This window comes from Antechinus flavipes, chromosome 4, assembly GCF_016432865.1.
Source record: "Antechinus flavipes isolate AdamAnt ecotype Samford, QLD, Australia chromosome 4, AdamAnt_v2, whole genome shotgun sequence".
Classification (NCBI taxonomy): Eukaryota; Metazoa; Chordata; class Mammalia; order Dasyuromorphia; family Dasyuridae; genus Antechinus; species Antechinus flavipes.
Genome location: NC_067401.1, coordinates 394583483 through 394604378, shown reverse-complemented (window position 1 = coordinate 394604378; position 20896 = coordinate 394583483). Strand labels below are relative to the sequence as shown.

The window sequence follows — 20896 nt, the reverse complement described above, 5'->3', positions numbered from 1 at the left end:
AAAATATATTTCTATAGATTTCCAATGTCCTATTTTTGCCAGGAGCATAGCAAAGCGTTGGAGCTAATAGCAGAAAGACCAGGAAAAACAAAAGGAAAAAAAAAAAAAAACAACTCAGACACTTTGTACCTGTATGACTTGGGCAATCACATAAAGCTGTCTAAAAGAAATGGGAATCATAATCACAGCATAAAATTCACAGGATGTTTCTGAGGATCAAGTGAGATAATATTTCATTGAACTTTTGCAAACTTTAAGATCATCTTTTTTGTCTTTCATTCTTGAGGAAGACATTGTTATCTATGTTGATCTCAAGGTTTAGAATGCATCCAACCATGGATGATCAGAGCAACATGAACTCACTACTATAGGTCAGGCACAAATATTCCATGTGAATATTTGGAGAGAAGATAACTGTAAATTTGTGTATCTTCTGTCTCTTCTGAGCTACTATAATTCTGTTTTATTGATAAAGCATAATGTCTTCTTCATGAAGGCATATTCTGCTAGATGTTCCTGGACCAATATTTCCTACATCTCACAAAAATTTTAAAGTTCTTCAGAGAGACATTGAGAATGTATTGTATTACTTCTTATGAGTTTGAATATGGCATTTCAGCTATAGAAAGGATCTTGATTTATGGTACCTTATGCTGCCAAATGGTCTTAAGAATCTTCCTAGGACAATTCCAATGGAAATGATTTAGTTTTCTTTCATGATGCTCGCATACTGTATAAGTTTTTAGTTACATGTAACATGAATACAACAATGAAGTCAGCTCTGCCATACTTCTTTTCTTCCATAATGGCCTTTGGAGTCTCCCAAATACTGAGCTAGCTCTGGCAATGTAAACATCAACGTTATTCTCTATATATACATACCTAGAAAATATTCTGCCAAGGTAAGTGAACTTATTCCCAACATTGAAAATTTCTCTATTTGCTATAACCAATGGTTTTACTTGTGGATAGTGTAGTGCTGTAGTATAATCTTGTTGCCATGTACAATGATCTCTCTCTACTCACTTCACTCAGCATCAGTTCATGTAAGTCTTTCCTGACCTTACAGAGAAATAACATTCCATTACATTCATATACTATCACTCATTCATCCATTTCCCAAATGACACTACAAAAAGAGCTGCTACAAACATTTTTGCACATGCGTGGCCCTTTATCCTTCTTTAATATCTCTTTGGGATACAGACCAGTAGAGACACTGCTGGATCAAAGGGTAAACACAGAATGATAACACTTTGGGCATAGTGACATGTTGCTCTCCAGAATAGCTAGATCAGTTCTCAAGGATTGTATACTTTCCAAGTTAAATAATTCACTATGTGGTAGCTGACTAAAATGCTATTTTCATCCTCATTGAAAGCATCTGATGACATCAAGGAAATCATCCTGCCAAAAAGCCTGGAATCAAGCCTGTGATCCTTCTTCACTCTATTGGTGACTGGAAAAAAAAAGAGAAAATACTGTCCATTATCTAGAAATAATGCAAGGATCATGAAAATAATTTACAAAACTTATTAACTTCTCTAGGCAATAACATTTGGACATAATTTTTCATAAACTCTGATGACTGACAATAGCAAAATCTTCATTAGATTGAAAAATGTGTATAGATCTGTCTTCTGCTTTGGGCATTTCTCCTAGAGTTGTTTAGCAGCAAACACCATACCAACCATTCTTCAACACTTTCTCAAATCACAGTGGCTCTCAGGTAGATGTTCATCTTTGAGTTGAATGATCTGTCTATTAAGAATTTTGCCCAGGGGGAGGGGAGAGGGAAAAGCCGAGGACACATGCTCCTTACTGAGCTCTCCTACTATGCTCACACTAATTATGAAATTCAACCTCGGATATAGTGCTAGACTGGCAGAATCCATGAATATTGGGAGTGCAGCAAATTACCTGCAGAAGATAATTCTGAAGATCAACAGAAAAAGTCTGTTTTCATCATTGTGGGCATGGAAGGTGGCCAGGCTCCACAGAGCCAGATCAGGAAAGCACACCACAGGCCAGTACATGCTGAGCAGGTTGGGGGCAGGAGGAAGGGGGCGCTGTGTCCATGGGGCAGAGAATCTACAGGGAGGACTCTACCATGGAGTTGGCTATTCTACCCTAGTTGCAAGCTAGTAGATCAGCAGAGGAGTTGTGAAATATGCAACACAAACACAAAAGATAAAGCACTGAAGTTTCATGGAATCTGGCCACACTCACCCAGCACAGGGAGTGAGTCAGCATGATCTCATAACAGCCGCTGTTGCTTCCGGGTGTCTGTAGAGGAAGCTTGGAACATCTTTGCCTTAAAAGCAGATCCATTTTTTTTAAATGAGTAAAAAAGCAAAGAGAGCTCTAATTATAAACAGCTTTTATAGTGAAAGAGAAGAACAGATTTCAAACCCTGAGGAGAATAAAAGCAGATTGACTCCAGATGAAATCCCAAAGGGTGATATAACCTGGTCCTCACCACACAAGGCTCTCCTAGAAGAAATTTAAAAGGTTCTTAAAAGAGAGCAAGAAGAAAAAATCAGGAAAATAAATAAAAACTTTGCAAGAGGGTTTGGGAAAAGCATACAACTCATTAAAAGACAGATTGGAAAAAGAAAATATCTCCCTGAGAAACAGATTATGTGAACTGGAAAAGATAAAGAACTCCCAGGAGAACAAAATTTGAGAACTGGAAAAAGAAAATAACTCATTTGTTTTATTTTTTTCAGTTTCAACATAAAATATTTACTCTGTTTCTCTGCATGTAAGCCAAAGGGAACATTGCATAGTACTGGTATATTGTGCCATTCCTGTTCTCAAGGGGAGACCAGGAACCAGGACATTAGGAAAGGAGAGACAAGGCAGGCTAGGAACATAGCCTTTGGCTTGCTGATGTAGTGCAAGAAAAGGGGATTTTCCCCACCCCTGGCAGGTGCTCACAAAATTCAAGCAGCCAAGGAAAGGAGAAAGCAACACTAGAAGAGGTAATAATATCAGACCCATGGGACATCTCACTTAGGCGAAAGGGGGATCAAATAAGAATTTGGTGCTACTCTCTTCCTGATTGGTGAAAGATGCTCCCAGAGTCAGAAGGCTAATGCAAAGATCTCCTAAAAGTCTTGAGCACTTTCCATCCTCACCTCAAGGAGGGGCAACACCTAATCATTCCCTGGCTCTGGAAGATCTTCAGGGTCCCCCGAAGGCAGGGATTTGATGACCTCTTCTCAGGAGTGTATGGCTGCCATCTGCAGGTCAGCTTCTGCCAGGAAGGCAGTGGGTGTGCTGAGGAAGAGGCAGCTAACAGGGGACACAATAAAGCTGAAGGGGAATTTAAAATCCAAGTCCAATGCTCCCTCTCACCATAAGATTGCTTAGATTTCTCACCTCACATGTCCTTCAAGTTATTGCCTACTGTGCCTAAGGCACAAGACAAAGTTTCACTTCCTCACTTTTCCACATGCCTGTACAAACACATCCCACTTATCTGGTTGATGAAAGGGATGAGGAGGAAGGAAAGCTTCATCAACATATCATTTCCAGGCAATTTTGCTTAAAATCACTGAATGATATGCAAGTGGTGGAGCAGAAAAAAGAAAAGAGGCCTAATACCAGCTGGCAGCTGCTGTTTTGACCCCAGGCTTTTCCTGAGGCAATTCTGAAAAACCCAACCCTCACTCGCTATCTGGCTTTCCCTTTCCTCCTGCTGGGATAACTGGGTTACTGAACCCAAGCTGTGTCCTAAACCAATGGGGATCACATAACTCACTGGGAATTATGCGGGGGGAAATCTCAGACATAAGTGAGGAAGAGAACTGGTTGTGAGTTTAAGAGGGTCTAGCGGCTTTTCTCTCATTCATACACACACACACACACACACACACACACTCTCTCTCTCTCACACACACACACACAAACACACCAGAACCCCCATGTCTGAAAAATGGCAGAAAAAGTGCAATCGGCTTTGCTACATATACCCATCCAAGGGATGGACCTTTGGCTCTCCTGCTTTTTGATTTAAAGCATAATCTCACAGGCCTCAGTGTCTAATCTCCATTGCTGTATGTAAGAGATCAGGATGTTTTTTCCTCTCTCCCTCCCACCTTGGATGTCGCCTGGCAGTTACAAATAGCCATCACAGGCTGACTCTCTAAGGGACTGGTAAAATTCATTGAAGAGGAGAACCACGTCTTCTATAAACTCCAAATCCCTGAACAGTTAGCTGTTGTACAAAGGAACTATCCGGATGATTTCCTGTCTACTAATAGGGCACTTCTTTAGCTCGGGCAAAGCCTGGTAGCATTTGCTGCATGAGCAGATGTGATGGCACTCCAGAAAGACACATGACTTGATGCTGCTCAGACACACGACATAAATTTTTTTGAGAGTCTTCCTCTCCTCATTGGTGGCTGCCCCTAGCAACCTCACCTCATGGAGCCAGAACTCCTCCTACATCTGCTTCATCCGCAGCCACTCTTGCTGGTGCAGGTATTGCCTCTGCAGGATGAAGAAGAGGGTGGTGCAGTTGGCAAAGCCAAAGATGACAGTCAGGATTTTCCAGAGCTTGACACTAGACTCCTGCCTCTGCAGGAGGGTGTTGAAATCCTGGCTGCTCAGGTAGTACTGGAGGCCCTGTTTGGGAGGCTGCAGGTGGATGGAATTGTTGTCAAGCACCAGCTCCCGCATGTCCATGATGGTGGCCCCCACCTTGAACATCTCCTCCATCTCCTGGATGCCTTTGTTCTGCTCCCCACTGATTTAGTGACCAATCACATCAGTGAAGGACTGGATTATGGGGTGGAACTTCTCATGCAATGTTTCCAAGCCAAGGTCAGCTGAGTCCAGGGGCTTCAGGACTCAACTGCAACACCTATGCCTTCCTCATGGGGCACCAAGTCAAAAGGCACTGTATTTGTTCTTTGGTGGATGATTTTTTCACAGTCATTCCAGAAGTGGGTTATACTATTCCACACCATCTTGTGCTCCTGGAGGGTCAATCTCTGAATTACTCCTTTGCAGTTTTCTACAAACTGGCTGGTAAGGGTCTCCTTAACAGAATGCACAGCTCCTTCAATGACAGCATAAGGCACACACTTCCCAGGACCATCAGTAAGAATTATCTTCAAATCTTCACCCAAATGAATTTTTTTTTGGCTCCCTTAAGTTCATGCTGCCTTGATCTTGTGCCGATACACGGAGTATAGAGCGGCAGCCACAGCCGAGCTGGTGCCCAGCAAGATAAGCTAGACCTCTGAGGGCCATCTGCTTTTATCCGTGGTGCTTTCTCTGATACCTCACCCTGGCCAACACTCCCGCTCTCAGGTTGGGCTGGCAGAAAATAACTCATTTTTTAAATATTGTGAAATGGAAAAAAAAATCAATAGAACAAAACAACTCATTTAAAAACTCAATTATCCAAATAAAAAAAGAAGTAGAAAAATTTAATGAAGAAATTGCTTCATTAAAAATAACTGAAAAAATGGAAATGAGTGACTCAAGACATCAAGAATCAGTCAAGCAAAACCAAAAAAAAGAAAGAAAAGAAAGAAAGAAAAAATAGAAAAAATATTAAATATCTACTTGGGAAAGCAACAGACTTGTAAAATAGATCTTAGAGACATAATTTAAGGATTGTTGGACTCCCTGAAAATCATGATGAGAAAAAGAACCTAGATACTATTTTTTAGGAAATCATCAAAGAGAACTACCCAGATGTCATAGAATCAGAAGCTAAAATAGCCACTGAAAGAATTCATCAAGCATCTCCTGAAAGAGACCCCAAAATTAAAACTCTAAGGAATATCATTTCTAAATTTCAGAAATATCGGCCAAAGGAAAAAATATTATAAGCAAACAAACAACAACAACAACAACAAAATTCAACTATCAAGTAGCCACAATAAAGATTATTCAGGCTCTAGCAGCTTCCACATTAAAGGATCCAAGGGTCTAGAATCCCATATTCCAAAAGGCAAAGGAACTTGGGATGCAGCCAAAAAGAAATCGCCTCACTAAACTGACATTTTTTTTTCCAGGTAAGAAGATGGGCATTCAATGAAACAGGTGAATGCTATTTATTTGTGATGAAAAAAACTAAGGATGCAGCCAAAAAGAAATCGCCTCATTAACTGACATTTTTTTTTCCAGGTAAGAAGATGGGCATTCAATGAAACAGGTGAATGCCATTTATTTGTGATGAAAAAAACTAGAGCTAAACAAAAATTTTAACCTCCAATTACAGGATTCAAGAGAAGAATAAAAAGGTAAAAAGAACTCTTGAGAACTGTATTTCTGTTATGGGTATAGAATAAAGATAAGCAAAAGTCCTTGGTCTTTAGAGGGAGAAGTGAAGGGGATGGACAAAACTTCCACAAGCTCTCCACCAACCTCCCTTCTCATCCTCCTCCAAAGTGACTCCGGCTTGTCTCACTCCACCCCCAATCCCTCCTACGATTATCTGTATACACCAAAAGATCAAGACAGCAAGGAATAGTGAGAAGGGCCATTTTTCCAAGCATATGCTAATAGAGTTATTGAACTATAGGTAATTAGCCTTAAGCACTCAGTTGTCCGATTCCAGTGTATCTGTTCAGAGTTTCAGCCCTTTACATCTCCTAGTTTCTTTTGTTTTGGAACACAGGTGGTCATGCCATCCCTGACTTCTCAGGGAGGGGACAAGCCCAAAAAGGAGGTGATCACATTTAAAGAACAATTAACCCCAATACTATATAAATTATTTGAAAAAATAGGGAGTGAAGGAGTCCTACCTATTTACTTTTATGACACAGACATGGTACTTATATCTAAAAAAGGTAGAATGAAAAGAGAGGAAATTATAAACTTTCTTTCCTTAATGAATTTCCTTAATGAATATTGATGCAAAAATCTTAAATAAAATATTAGCAAAAATATTACAGAAAATCATCCTCAGGCTAATATACCCTGACCAAGTAGGATTTATACCAGGAATGCAGGGCTGGTTTAATATTAGGAAAACTATTAGCATAATTGACTATATCAGTAACTAAATTAACAAAAACTATATGATCATCTCAATAAATACAGAAAAAGCATTTGATACAATCCAAAACAAATTCAAATTAAAAACACTAGAGAGTATAGGAATAAATGGACTTTTCCTTAAAATAGTCAGTGCCATCTATTTAAAACTATCAGCAAGCATAATTTGTAATGGGCATAAACTGGGGATAAATAAATGGTCAAAGGTTATGAACAGATAATTTTCAAATGAGAAATTAAAACTATTTCTGGTCATATGGAAAAGTACTCCAAATCATTATTGAATAGAGAAATGCAAATTAAGACCCTCTCAGATTGTCTAAAGATTGTCAGAAAGTCTCAAGTCTCAGATTGTCTCAGATTGTCAGAAAAAAATAATGACAAATGTTGGAGAGGATGTGGGAAAACTGGGATGCTGCTACATTGTTGGTGGAATTGTGAACGAATGCAACCATTATGGAGAGCAATTTGGAACTATGCTCAAAAAGTTATCAAACTGTGCATACTCTTTGATCCAGCAGTGTTACTATTGGGCTTATATCCCAAAGAGATCTTAAGGAGGGAAAGGGGCCTGTATATGTAAAAATGTTTGTGGCAGCCCTTTTTGTAGTAACTAGAAACTGGAAATTGAATGAATGCCCATCAACTGGAGAATGGCTGAATAAATTATGTTATATGAATGTTATGGAATATTATTGTTCTGTAAGAAATGACCAGTAAGATGATTTCAGAGAAGCTTGGAGAGACTTACACGAATTGATATTGGGTGAAATGAGCAGAACCAGGAAATCATTATACACAGCAACAACAAGATTATACGATGATCAACTCTTATGGATGTGGCTCTCTTCAACAATGAGATGATTCAAACCAGTTCCAATTGTTCAGTAATGAAGAGATTCAGCTATACTCTGAGAAAGAACCATGGGAAATGAGTGTGGACCACAACATAGAATTTCAACTCTTTCTGTTATTATTTGCTTGCATTTTTGTTTTGTTTCTTAGTTTTTTTTTTTCTTTCTAGATCCAATTTTTCTTGTGCAGCAAGATAACTATAAATATGTATACATATGTTTGATTTAACATATACTTTAACATATTTAACATGTATTGGACTACCTGCCATCTAGGGGAGGGGGTGAGGGGAAGGAGGGGAAAAGTTAGAACAGATGGTTTGGCAAAGGTCAATGTTGAAAAATTACCCATGCATATATTTTGTAAATAAAGAAAATTTTTAAAAAAGAATTTTTGCCAGCAATGAGTTTAAGAGAAATTCCTCTGTAATTGTCACAGGAAAATCCTTTTCCTTTTCCTTTAGAAAAATAGAAAATGAAAGCATCCTTGAATTCTGGGAGTTAACCCCTTTTTGCCATGTAAACTAGAAAATTTTCATAAGTTTTTTTATGATCAGAAGACCACCCAATTTATAAATCTCCATTCAAACAGAATCATCACCAGATGCTTTGCAACATAAAAGGAGCCTAATTTCATTTAATAACTCTTCTTCATGTGAAAATTTGAGTAGAAAAGGGATTATCTTCAACTTGAGGTAAAATGCCATTGACTTTGTTATCAATTAATTAATTAGTATTATTTAATGATTAATTAACAGTGTTATTTTGTTTTTCTCTGTGGAGAAAACCATGTTATTGTTCAATCCATCTCTCCAGGACCATATCCTTATCACAAATCAATGTGGCTCAATCAGTACTCAATAATTGAAATTTACAGTAGGTCTTTGGCCCATACATTGCCTACAAGGCATCAGAAAAAATATTTGGCTTGTTATAATCATCAAAAAATGAAATTTCATCTGCCATCTTACTGAGCCAAAAATGTTGCCTCTCTCAGTTTCACATGCACTTTACTTCTGATGAAATTAAACAATGCCTTCTTAAAGACAGATGGACTATCCTCCTGGCAAATCCTGTGTAGTTCTCAACTTTTCATTTAGCAACTGGTATCCCTATCATTAAATTAATCTTCATGTTTGTCAGTATTCTGTTCCAGATGATTAAATGCAGTGATGTACACCACATCTCTGAAAGCTGCTCATCCCTTCTCTGCTTCACCATGCCAATCCTGGGTTGTTTCAACTTTCCTTTCAAGTTAGCAACAAACTGTTCCTTCCCAGAAAAGCACTCTAATCTCTTGACATAACGACTTCTGATAGTTATCTTGTTTTGGGGCTGCTACTTTTGTTGAATGTGAATGTTTACCTTGGAGAGAATAAGTTTATGATCAGCCTAGCACTCTGAGTCACAGATCACCTTTGTCTCTCTCACATAATATGAGTCTCTTCTCCTTACAATAACATAGTTTATTAACTGATGATACTTGCTGAAAGGGTACATCCACAATTTTATTGCAATTACATAAATTAAAGATAGTGTTGCTGATGAGAAAATAATGAGATGCATAAGTCCTTGGTCATAAGTGAATATTGCTACATTTCCAATTTCATTCCTCCCTAGGATTCCCTGCTGTGTCTGATAGTCTGTGCTTTACTCTTCCATTAAAGTCACCCAAAATTATAAACTCATATTCTTTTAGCACATTGATGATGATAGTCTTTAAATTTTCTAAAATGTTTCTTTGACCTCATCAGAGTTTGTCAGGGTGAGCACATATGCACTGTTAATGTTGAAGTGATACTTTCCTGGAAGGAATAATCACTTGAATATGTCATTAAGTCTTTTGGTAAGCATGCAGGCTTATTGACTAGATTGGTTTGATTGCAAAACCTATGCAATCTATGCCAGTCTCATTGCTGCTTTAGACCATTGTGGGCAGAGTTGTGACTAATGATTCCCAATGTATCTGCACCTTCCTGATCCACAGGACTTCAACATAGGTAAAAATGGTAAAATAGAAGGGGTGATGTCTTTTGAATCATACATAAATTGAAATTAAATGAGGCAGAATTATGCCAAATTGGCCGCAGTCTATCTTTCAGAGTCATCAAAGTCCAGGGACAAAAGTCAAAAAGACTGAAAATGGCTCAAGATGCAGTGGATGACCTTGGTATCTTCAATGGCTAACCAGACTCTAAATACTCCATAGCACCTACTACAGTCATCTTCATTCACTTAGCACAAATTGTTCTCATCTCTTTGTTCCACTGGGGAAAATATTCATACACTTGGAATAGACACACCTCTCTAAGACACAAATGACTTTGAGACCCTTGGTTTCTCTAAACCTGGTTTATCTTATCTGCTGAACCAGTTTACTAGAGTGTGGCTGAAACACATGCTACAGTTTCTTGGAGCTAAAGGTGTGAGTTGAGGGAATCAGCTGGACATTAAAGTTGGAAAGTAATCCTGAAAAGGGATGAAGAGTCCTCACACCAGAAGTAATTGTCTTCTCTGAATATCCTACATCATAATATTAACACATAAACATATAATTGTATATAACATAACTGTATTTTATACATAAACATAATTGATTTTTTAGTCAGTCAGAAAGCATTTAAGTGTCTATTAAGTGCCACAAATGGTGCTGAATGATATGAATGTAAAGAAAGGAAAAAGGCTTTTTACACAGACTGTAGAGGGCTGAAACTATTGAGTCGATGCATTGAGGTCAGGACTGCCAAGCACTTGAGGCTAACTACTGATTGGACAATACTCTAAGGGCATATGCTTGGAAAATAGTCCTTCCCACTATCCTGTGCTGGCTCAATGATTGGTGTATACAGATGATTGTAGGAGGGACTAGGGGGTGGAGTAAGACTAGTCAGGGTCACCCTTGACAGTAGACGAGGGAGAAGGAGGTCGTGGAGATTCTGCTTCCATCCTGTTCAATCCTGCTTCTAAAGATGAAGAATAATCTCTACAACCAACTAATCAAAGAGGCAATAAGCAAACAAATATGTACTGTGTACAGAATGAATGAGGATGCTAAATTAAAGAAGAGAACACATTAGAAATAAGGGAAAATTAGAAATTGGGAAAATATCCCATAGATGATGAAGGTTTATCTGGGATGTGAAAGAAGCCAGAGAAGCCAAGATTCAGAGATGAGGAATGAAAATGAAAACATTCCAGACATGGGAGATAGTGAAAATGTCCAGAACTGAGAGATGATTGATTGAATGTCAGCAGATCAAAGAATGTATGACAAATATTAGGTCTCTAGAGAATCGTAAAGTATTTGGGTATGGCAGGGTTACTAAGTTATGAAGGTCTTTGAATACAACAGAGATTATTGTATTTGAACTTAGAATTCATGGGGAGTTACTGGAGTTTATTGAGTGGGCAGGGATAGGGTAGAGATGAGGATGCAATTGGAGTAGTTTTATAAAAATAAAAAAAATCTTTTGGCAGCTGAATGGAAGATGTTCCAGACTGCATAGAGACATATGGTAAGTAGAACAATAAGCAAGCTATTGAAATAGTACAGATGTAACATTATAAGAGTCTCCACCAGGGTGGTGGCAGTATCAAAGTAGAGAAGGTTGTACTTTTAAAAGATGTTATCACAAAATCCTCAGGTTTTGACAACTGCTTAAACATAGGGAGATGAGACAAAGTGGAATCAACAATGGCAGGCAGTAGGTAAGGAAATAGTAAATAGCAAGTAATTCAGAAAAGTGATAGAGGGGGAAATGGAAGGTGCAAAACATTGAAGGATATGATTGAAATGAGATTGTTTATAAAGATAGAGGAGTTCATGTGACAAAAGGGTTAAGGGAAGAGACAATGATAGAAATCATCTGATATGAAATAAGAAGAAAAGGAGAAAGAGAAAAATAGAACTCTTAGTTAATGGCCTCAAATTTTTTGAAGTAAAATATGAGACAAGATTTTCAGCTTAGGAGTGTTTTGTTCTTTGATGCAATCATTCTTTACAATTAGATTGTTTAATTTCCAAGTGGTTTTTAGCCTATCTTTCCCTGGCTCTTTATAATTTGTATTGCATTGTGGACTGAAAAGAATGCATTTATTATTTCTGCCTTTCTGCATTTGATTGTAAAGTTTTATGCCATAGTATATGGTGAATTTTTGTGTAGATGACATATACTGCCAAGAAAAAAGTGTATTATTTTGTCCCTATGAAATGTTTTCCTGATGTCTATTATAACTTGGTTTTCTAGAATCCTATTAACCTCCCTAGTTCCTTTCTTGTTTCTTTTGTGGATGAATTTGTCTGATTCTGAGAGAAGATTGAAATTCTCCACTAGAATAGTTTTGCTATTTCTTTCTGAAACTGGCTTAAACTATCTAAGAATTTGCCTGTTCTACTACTTGGTACATATACATTTAATATCATTATTACTTCATTAATTAAGGTAACCTTTATCAAGATGTACTTTCGTTCCTTATCTTTTTTAATAAGTTTTATTTTTATATTTGCTTTAAATGAGCTCAGAATGGCTACCCCTGCTTTTTTTTTTTTAATTTCAGCTGAAGCATAATAAATTCAATTCCAGCATTTTACCTTTACTCTGTATGTGTATCTCTGTGTCAAATGTATCTCTTGTAAACAACATATGGTAGGATTCCATTTTTTAATCCACTCTGCTATTTGCTTCAATTTTATGGGAGAGTTCATCCCATTCACATTCATAGTTTTCATTACCAGCTCTGTATTTCCCTTCACCCTATTTTCTCCCCTCTATATACTTTTGTTATCTCTTTCCATCCTATCCTCAGTCATATTTTTTTTTACTCAACCCACCTACTTCTTTATCTCTGATCACCTCTTCCTCTTATCTTACTTCCCCACCTAATATTCCTGTTCTTCCTTGTATCCTTCCCTTTCCTTTTCCTCATTTTCCTAGTTCTTTATAGGGATAGGTAAATTTCTATACCAATGTAATGGTTAAGTTATTCCCTCTGAGCTAAAACTGATAAGATCAAAGTTCAGACAATGCTCAAACCCCTTTCTTTTTCTCCTCTATTGTAATAATTTTTTGTACCTCTTCATGTGATCTAATTGTCCCATTATACCATTCCTTTCCTCTTTTCACAGTACAAAATTTTTGACCCCTTTATGGCTTTTTCTTTGCTATCATTACATCAGAGTCCATTCAAAATCATTCCCTTAGTCCATGTAATGCCTCTTCTGTCTGCCCCAGTGATAGATACACCTCTCATGAGTTACAAATATTGTTTTCCCATCCAGGGATGTAAACAGTTTAACGTTTAAATAATATATATTTTCCTCCTGTTTACCCTTTCTATGGTTCTCTTGCATCCTGTGTTTGTAGATCAAAATTTATCTTTAGTTCTGCGTTTTTTTTTTTTTTTCAATAGAAGTGATTGAAAGTCTTTTACTTCATTACAATTCTGTATTCTCATCTGAAAGATCATGCTGAATCTCTCTGGGTAGTTAATTCTCATTTTAAGCCCAGGTCCTTTGCCTCCCAGAATATAGTAGTCCAGGACTTTTGATCCTTTATAAATGAGCTGCCGGACATTGGCTAATCCAGACTCTTGTTCCTTGATATTTTAATTATTTTTGCCTGGTACCTTGCCGTATTTTTAACTTGAGATTATAGTTTTGGTTTTGCAACACTGTTCCTTTGGATTCTCCTTGTGGAATTTCTTTCCAAACATTATTGATGCATTGTTTCAATCAATATTTCTCCCTTTGTTTCTAGAATAGTGAGGCAATTTTCCTCAATGATATCTTGTTGAATGATATTAAAGCTCTTTTTTGGTGATAGCACTCAGGTAGGTCAGTAATTTTTAAATTGTCTCTTCTGGATCTATTTTTCAGGTAGGCTATATTTTCTTTTTTTATTGTAGCTTTGTATTTACAAGATATATGCATGGGTGATTTTTCAGCATTGACAATTGCAAGACCTTTCATTCCAACTTTTCCCCTCCTTCCTCCCACTTCTTCCCCCAGATGTCAGGTTGACCAATACATATTAAATATGTTGAAGTATAAGTTAAATACAATGTATGTATACATGTCCAAACAGATATTTTGCTGTATAAAAAACATATATAGGACTGCTTGCCATCTAGGGGAGGGAGTGGAGGAAGGAAGGGGAAAAATCGGAAAAGAAATGAGTGCAAGGGATAATGTTGTAAAAAATTACCCTGGCATGGTTCTGTCAATAAAAAGTTATTATAAAATAAAAAAATAAACAAATAAATCTGAAAAAAAAATAAATGTTTGGTAGCATTCACTAAAAAAAAAAAAAGAAGACGAAGTGAACAGGATGGAAGTAGAATTTCTGCAACTGCCTTCTTCCTCATCTACCACAAAAAATGACCCTGGCTGGTCTTACTCCATCCCCTAATCCCTCCTAGAATCCTCTGTATACACCAATCATTGAGCCAGCACAGGATAGTGGGAAGGGCCATTTTCCAAGCATATGCCCATAGAGTATTTTCCTATCAGTAATTAGCCTCAAGTGCTTGACTGTCCTAATATCAGTGTATTGACTCAAGAGTTTCAGCCCTCTACAGGCCAGTAGTGATGTGACAAATAACACAAATCAACATGAGGAATTATACATGTCCATAAGTCCTAGAAATAATCCAAAAGGAATCTATTGTTCATTACTTCACATGTGTACGGAATCCATTTATTCCTGCAAGCTTTGAAATCCTGCAATAGTTTCATCAACAATTTTTCATCTCAGGGAATCCAATGATTCCTGCTGATTTTGAAGTTCTGCAACAGTTGTATCAACAATTTTTTTTTCTTTCAGGAAATTCAATGATTCCTGCTGGTTCTGAAGTTCTGTAACAGTCTTATCAACAGTCTTATCTCTTTTTTTCTTTTTTTTTTAAAATCTCAGGAAACCCAAGAATTCCTGCTGGTTTTGAAGCTCTGTGACAATCTCATTATCAACCATGCTATTTCAGTGTCAGATGTTTTTTAGGTTTTCTTTGTTTTGATGTTTTTTTTAATCTTTTTCTATCTCTCTTTGATGGACAAGGCGAATACGGCTCATTGTCACCCATCTGATTCCTTCTCCATCTGTAGAGATATAAGCAAACTCTTATTCCCAAGCAGTTGACCTATCTAGTCCCTTCCATTTACCACTTTCTCTCCATATCACCTGGCAATTACATTAGGGCTGCTCACGCTGGACACTACCCTTCTGTTGGGTTAAAAAACCTATATTTTCTCCATTTGTAATCCCTTTATCCTATCTGATTGCTTTTTGACTGATTGATCATGTAATCCCTTTCTGCCACCTGATTTCTTTTTGGATGATTGAGTATATCAGAATCCTGAACTTCTAAAGACTCTCTGGGTGTAACCTCACTTCCATCATGCCCCACCTGTTTTTTTGTTTGGGACCTTGGAGCTGGGCCCTGCCTCTCATTTTTCCTGGGTTAATCTACATTCTGAAGACCAGTGGTAACCTCAGTTGCATTTTGGGCATAGGGTTTTGGATCTTATTCTCTCACCCTGTTTTCTCACTCTATCTCTTTGCCTACATTGAGCTTTCAGATGCTCTATTTTACCACACTGAATGGATCAACAAGTTTCTCTGGAAGACCCTTGCCAAGAGGGACCCTATCTTCCCATATTTTGCATCATAGCCTAGGTATATTAAGCATTTGTGCCCATTGTGACACAGCATCTTATGATCTCCTCTAAAGGAGCATCTTTGTGTAGTCCCTATATAATTCTTCTATAAACCTCATTAGCATTGTCCTTAGCCAGTTGTCTTATCATAATTTCTGTAGCTGCATTTTCACCAATAGTTTGCATGACAGCTGTCTGTAGTGGTCCCACAAAATCAGCAAAAGGTTCATTTGTTACCTTGTTCTATTTTTGTGAAGGCTTCCTCTCGATCTTTTCCTGGGAGGGAGCCACATGCTTTTATAAGCAGCAGCAGCAATTTGTTCATATGTGCTATAGGGTAATTAATATGTGCTAAAGTGTCTGCATATTGACCTTTACCTGCTAGTTAGTCAAAGGTGATTTGTATATTGACTCTCTTTTGCTTATTGCATTGGGCTTGTATCCTGCATAGTTCACTATACTCAGAAAGCCACAACAAGTTTTGTTCAGGTTCTAAACATGTCCTTGCTATGGATTTCTAATCACTAGGGGTTAAAATTTCATTAGCCAAATTCTCTAATACCATCTTAACATAAGATGATGTAGACCCATAAATAGTGCAACTCTTTTTCAAATCTTTATTTTTTTCCAGATCAAAAGAAGCTTATCGTCTCCTTCCAACTCTTCGATTACAGGGTATGCATTTATTTTATAACAGGTATATCTTGTCTTTATTTTTTAGCTTTAATTAATACCTTTTGTAATCTTGTCATAGGCTGCTTCATAAATGGTGCTGATTGTGTCACTGCCCCTCCCCCTCCTCCTCCCTCTACCCATGAAGGATTAATTGAGGGGAGTAGGTCAGCAGCTGGGGAATGCCCTAATGGCTCCTTCTGTGAAGCACCACACTCCTTCATTTCATAAGAATTGTACTGAACTCTTTTCTTGTCTAATTCTTCATCCTTTTCACCTAGTTTGTCTGGATCCTCCCCCTTCTGCTCTTTCTTCTTTTTTGTTATTCTAATATTTATATAATGTCTTAAAGCCAATTGTATTAAGTTACATGTATAAAATGTTTCTTTAGAAATTGAGTCAGGTCCATTATCCTTGTAGTATTCACATAGTTGCTTTCCTCCTAATTTCCACTCCTCTGGATCTAATTCTTTTTCCTTTGAGAACCAAGGAGATGTGTATTGTAATATTTCTAAAAGTTCAATGTTCTGCTCCCAAATTGCAATAAATCTATTTTTTGTTTGTTTAACCAAGCTTTCAACATATTTTCCTTGAATTGGAAAAGAAGGCTGTTCAGCTGAAGCACTAGTTTAACCCTTTACAAAGTTTCCTTCTTGTACTCACCCTAATTTCGGGGTCACAGAGACTTTTCCACTGAAATCAGGATCAGAGACTTTTTCACTGAACTCAGGATTTTGCAGTTCCTGTTTGGGCGCCAAAATGTAGTGTTCTCTTGATCAGTTTTCTTGGAGTCTGTATGGGCAGCCTTCATTTCAGTTCAATTAAAAAAAAAAAAAAAAAAAAAAAAAAAAAAAAGGTCAGAGGGAAACATTTTTTCCCTGGCTTAAGACAACACAAGAGGTTTGCAGAATTGGTCTGTAACACTGGAGTGGAATTAAGCCCAGAGTGCATCATTGGTCAGTAACACAAGAGGCAGCTATAAAGACAGCCACAGCAGCAGCAGCAGCAGCATCAGGCACTGTACTGTTCTCTTTGGTTTTCTGGGGGTCTCTGGAGCAGCTTTCTTTTCAGTTCAGTAATCACCACAAGAATAGGCAGGTGTTAAAGTCCAAAATCTTTATTTTCTGCTTCACAATCTAGTTGTCTTGCCTGGGACTTGGGTAGCTTTCTTAGATGCCTTCTGGAGTCTTGGTCTCAGTGGGAGAAGTGCAGGAGGCCATCCACCAGGAGCCTGACTGAAGATGGAATGAATCTCTTTGAGTCTGAGGGCTTATGCTTCAGCCTCCAGCCACCACAAAGGTGGATGATGGAATGAATCTGTCTCTCCTTGGCTCCAAGAGCTTGAGTTCCCACCTCCAGTGTGCTTGTCTTCTCTGGCTCTTATCTCTAAGCCTTGTGGTCCCTCAGGAGAGCCACCAAGAGCCTGATTGAAGATGGAATGAATGTGTCTCTGGGGCCCTTCCAAGTCTGTGTCTGGCCCTTCCTTGTCTCAGAGTTGTGGCCCATAACAAGATGCTCTCAGCCCAGAGATAGTATGTGGTTGGAGGTGTTCAACAAGATTATAGATCATTTGTGTGCACAGATTATAGTAGATGCTAAATGGAAACTCATGAACAGTTCTGGGATGTTATTATAGAATGGAGTGAAGAACTTGTTATTGATCACAAGGGAGCCACTGCCCTGTTCACAATCTAAGGCAAAGAGGAGCACTAAATAATTCAAATATCTTGGAACCACAGTCAGGATTACACAAAATTTAGCAGTTTCCACGGTAAAGAAATGGAGAGCTTAACATATGATATTCCAGGGGGTATGGGGAGCCAAGAATACAATCAATAATAATCTCTCCATCAAAAATGATACTTCAGGAAGGAAAAAAATGATAATTAATGAAATAATGAAAAAATTCATCATGACTGATGAAAAGATCAGAGCTGAATAGAAAATTTGACATTAGAACAGAAGAGAGATCTTGAGAATATATCACTTTTGAATTCCCTATATGAGAATTTGCCAGAAAACTCAAAAGAAGAATTAAAAAGGGAAACAGGAAAGAATAGCTATAAGGGATTCAGTGAAGTTAAACTATTCATATATTGAGAGTGGAAGATAATAAATATAACTTCTAAGAATCTATTTCTGTTTATGATGATCTCATAGTTCTTATCATGTGGCTCACAATGGTACTTTTTATTTCACTCTGCATCAGTTCATATAGTTCTGTTTGTTGGAAAGAATCTGCATAAAAAGTGCAGAAATATGGGTTGTTTATGTTGGGATGATCTCCAAAAAGAAAAAAAAAAGATTATATTGTGTAGGGGGGGAAGGAGAACAGAGAGTTAGAATGAGAAAATTTTTCTTATATAAAGGAGACATATTAAGAGGAGCTTTTATGGTGTAGGGGGAAGTAAGGGATTGGTGGACAATGTTTGAACTTTAGTCTCATTAGAATGTTTCAAAGGGTGAAGAATGTATATGCAATTTTTCTTATCCAGTTGGGAGATATATAGTAAAGGAGATAAGATTTATGGAGTGGGAGGGATATTAAGGAGGAAAGGAGATTGAGAGAGAGAGTGGACAGAGGCAAAATATGCTTTTAAGAAGGGACAAGATGGAAAGAGAGAATAAACAGGAAAATGAGATGGAGGGAAATGCACAGTTAATGATCATAATTGTGAATGGGATGAGCTAATAGAAACAGATAGCAGAGTGGATTGGAAACCAGAATACATGTTGTATGTAAGAGAAAGATTTGAGACAGATCACAGAAAGGGGGGAATTGAAATGAAGGACTGGAGAAGAATCTATTATATTTCAGCTAAAATAAAGATTGCAGCAATAATCATGATGTCAGGAAAAAAAACACAAGTAAAAATAGACTTAATTGAAAAAGATGATCAGGGAAACTATATTTTGCTAAAGTGAACCACAAATGGTAAAGTAATATCAGAAAATTTTACAGCAAGTTTCTCTGGTAAGGCTTCATTTCTCAAATATATAGGGAAATAAGTCAAATTCATTAAAAAATAAGAGCATTCCCCTGTTTATATTTGGTCAAAGGATAGGAACAAATTTTTGAAGAAGTTAAAACTCTCATATATGAAAAAAAAGTTCTAAATCATTATTAATTAGAGAAAAGCAAATTTTAAATTTCTGAGGTACCACCTCATACATATCAGAAATGACAAGTGCTAGAAGGGATGAGGAAAATATGTACATTAATAAGCTGTTCATAGAATAGTGATCTCATCCAATAATTCTGGAGAATATTCTGGAACTATGTCCAAAAGGCTAGAAAACTGTTCATTTCTCATGATACAGCATTAAAGTACTAGTTCTATACTAGATAGAGATCAAAGAAACAGGAAAAAGACTTTAAAATACAAAAAAAAAGCAGCTTTTTTCATGAGAAAGACGTGTCATATTGTTTTCTTTTTCAGTGAATGGAGAACTAGAAGAGAGTGAGAAAACCTAGAACTCAAAATATAAAAAGTAAGAAAGCTTAAAACATTGAATAAAATATTTTAAAATAATTATAAATAATTCTTAACAGGATTCTAGGGACTTAAATTTTAAATTTGAACAAGTTTAGAGTTTGAGGTGGCTTCTATAAGACAATCTAATCTGATCCATATCTAAAGCATGAATCCTACTGTAAAGTAAATTTAATGAGTAGTCATTGAAATCCTTCTTATATCTTTTGACATTCTGCTTTTAAGTAATCCTAATAAAATTTATACAGTGGCTAAAATTATGACAGATATGATACATGTTAATTGAGAGAAGGAAAATTCTAACATAGCATACATTGGGTGACTAATCAATCAATAAGCATTCAATAAATAAATATTGCAAATAAATATTATAATGATTTATCTCTTTTATATATGAAAGTAACTAGTTTAAGTCATTGTGATAGAGAAACAAAACACTAAAGGACAAGTATTTGTTAAACACGTATTCTTGGTGAATTCCTATGCTAAGCACTAGGAATTCAAATAGAAAATGATACAATTCATGATTTCAATGCTCTAACTTGAGCCTATAACACAAAGAGAAAAGTTCAGTTAATAAAAGGTTTTAGAATCAAATAATTTTAACTTTTTAAAAAGTTATGTTCTATTGAGGGAATACAAAATGCAATATGAGCATTGAATAAATATAAAATAAGGTAGTTTAGGGAATGGAGGATGCTAACATTGATTGGGAAGAGAGGAGTACCAAGAAAAGTAACATGTAGGAATTGGTATTTATGCTGAAACATGAAGGCAGAAAAAAAAAATTCAGGCATGAGAAAGAATTGATGCAAAATTGTAGAGTAAGGAAATGAAGTGTCACATGTGAGGAACACAAAGAAGTCCAGTTTAACTGGATTATAGAGTTTGATAAATGAAGTAACATATAACAAAATCCCTCAGGAAATAAAAATGACTTCCTGGATATTCTCTGAAGTACTCTCTCCTTTTCTCTCTCCCTTACAAAGAAACACATGAATTAATAATGGATATTGTAGAAACTATTTTTGCATCTTAGGTTTATAGCTAAGAGTTACATTTTAAATTGGAGGTATCAGCAATCAAAATAGATCTATTTCTCAGCTTAATTTCAGTTGAAATCACCAAACCTGGTTTAGAGAAGGAAGGAAAAAAAGGATATAGACAGAGGAGTTTCTTATTCTTTTTGCTCTGAGAAAAATTAT

The 20896-nt window shown here is 36.8% G+C and overlaps 1 pseudogene; it reads right to left on the bottom strand.

Annotated features, from left to right (window-relative positions):
• Nucleotides 1–4218: 4218 nt before the first annotated feature.
• LOC127561594 (mitochondrial ubiquitin ligase activator of NFKB 1-like) overlaps nt 4219–20896 on the bottom strand; it is a 41595-nt pseudogene continuing 24917 nt past the window's right edge.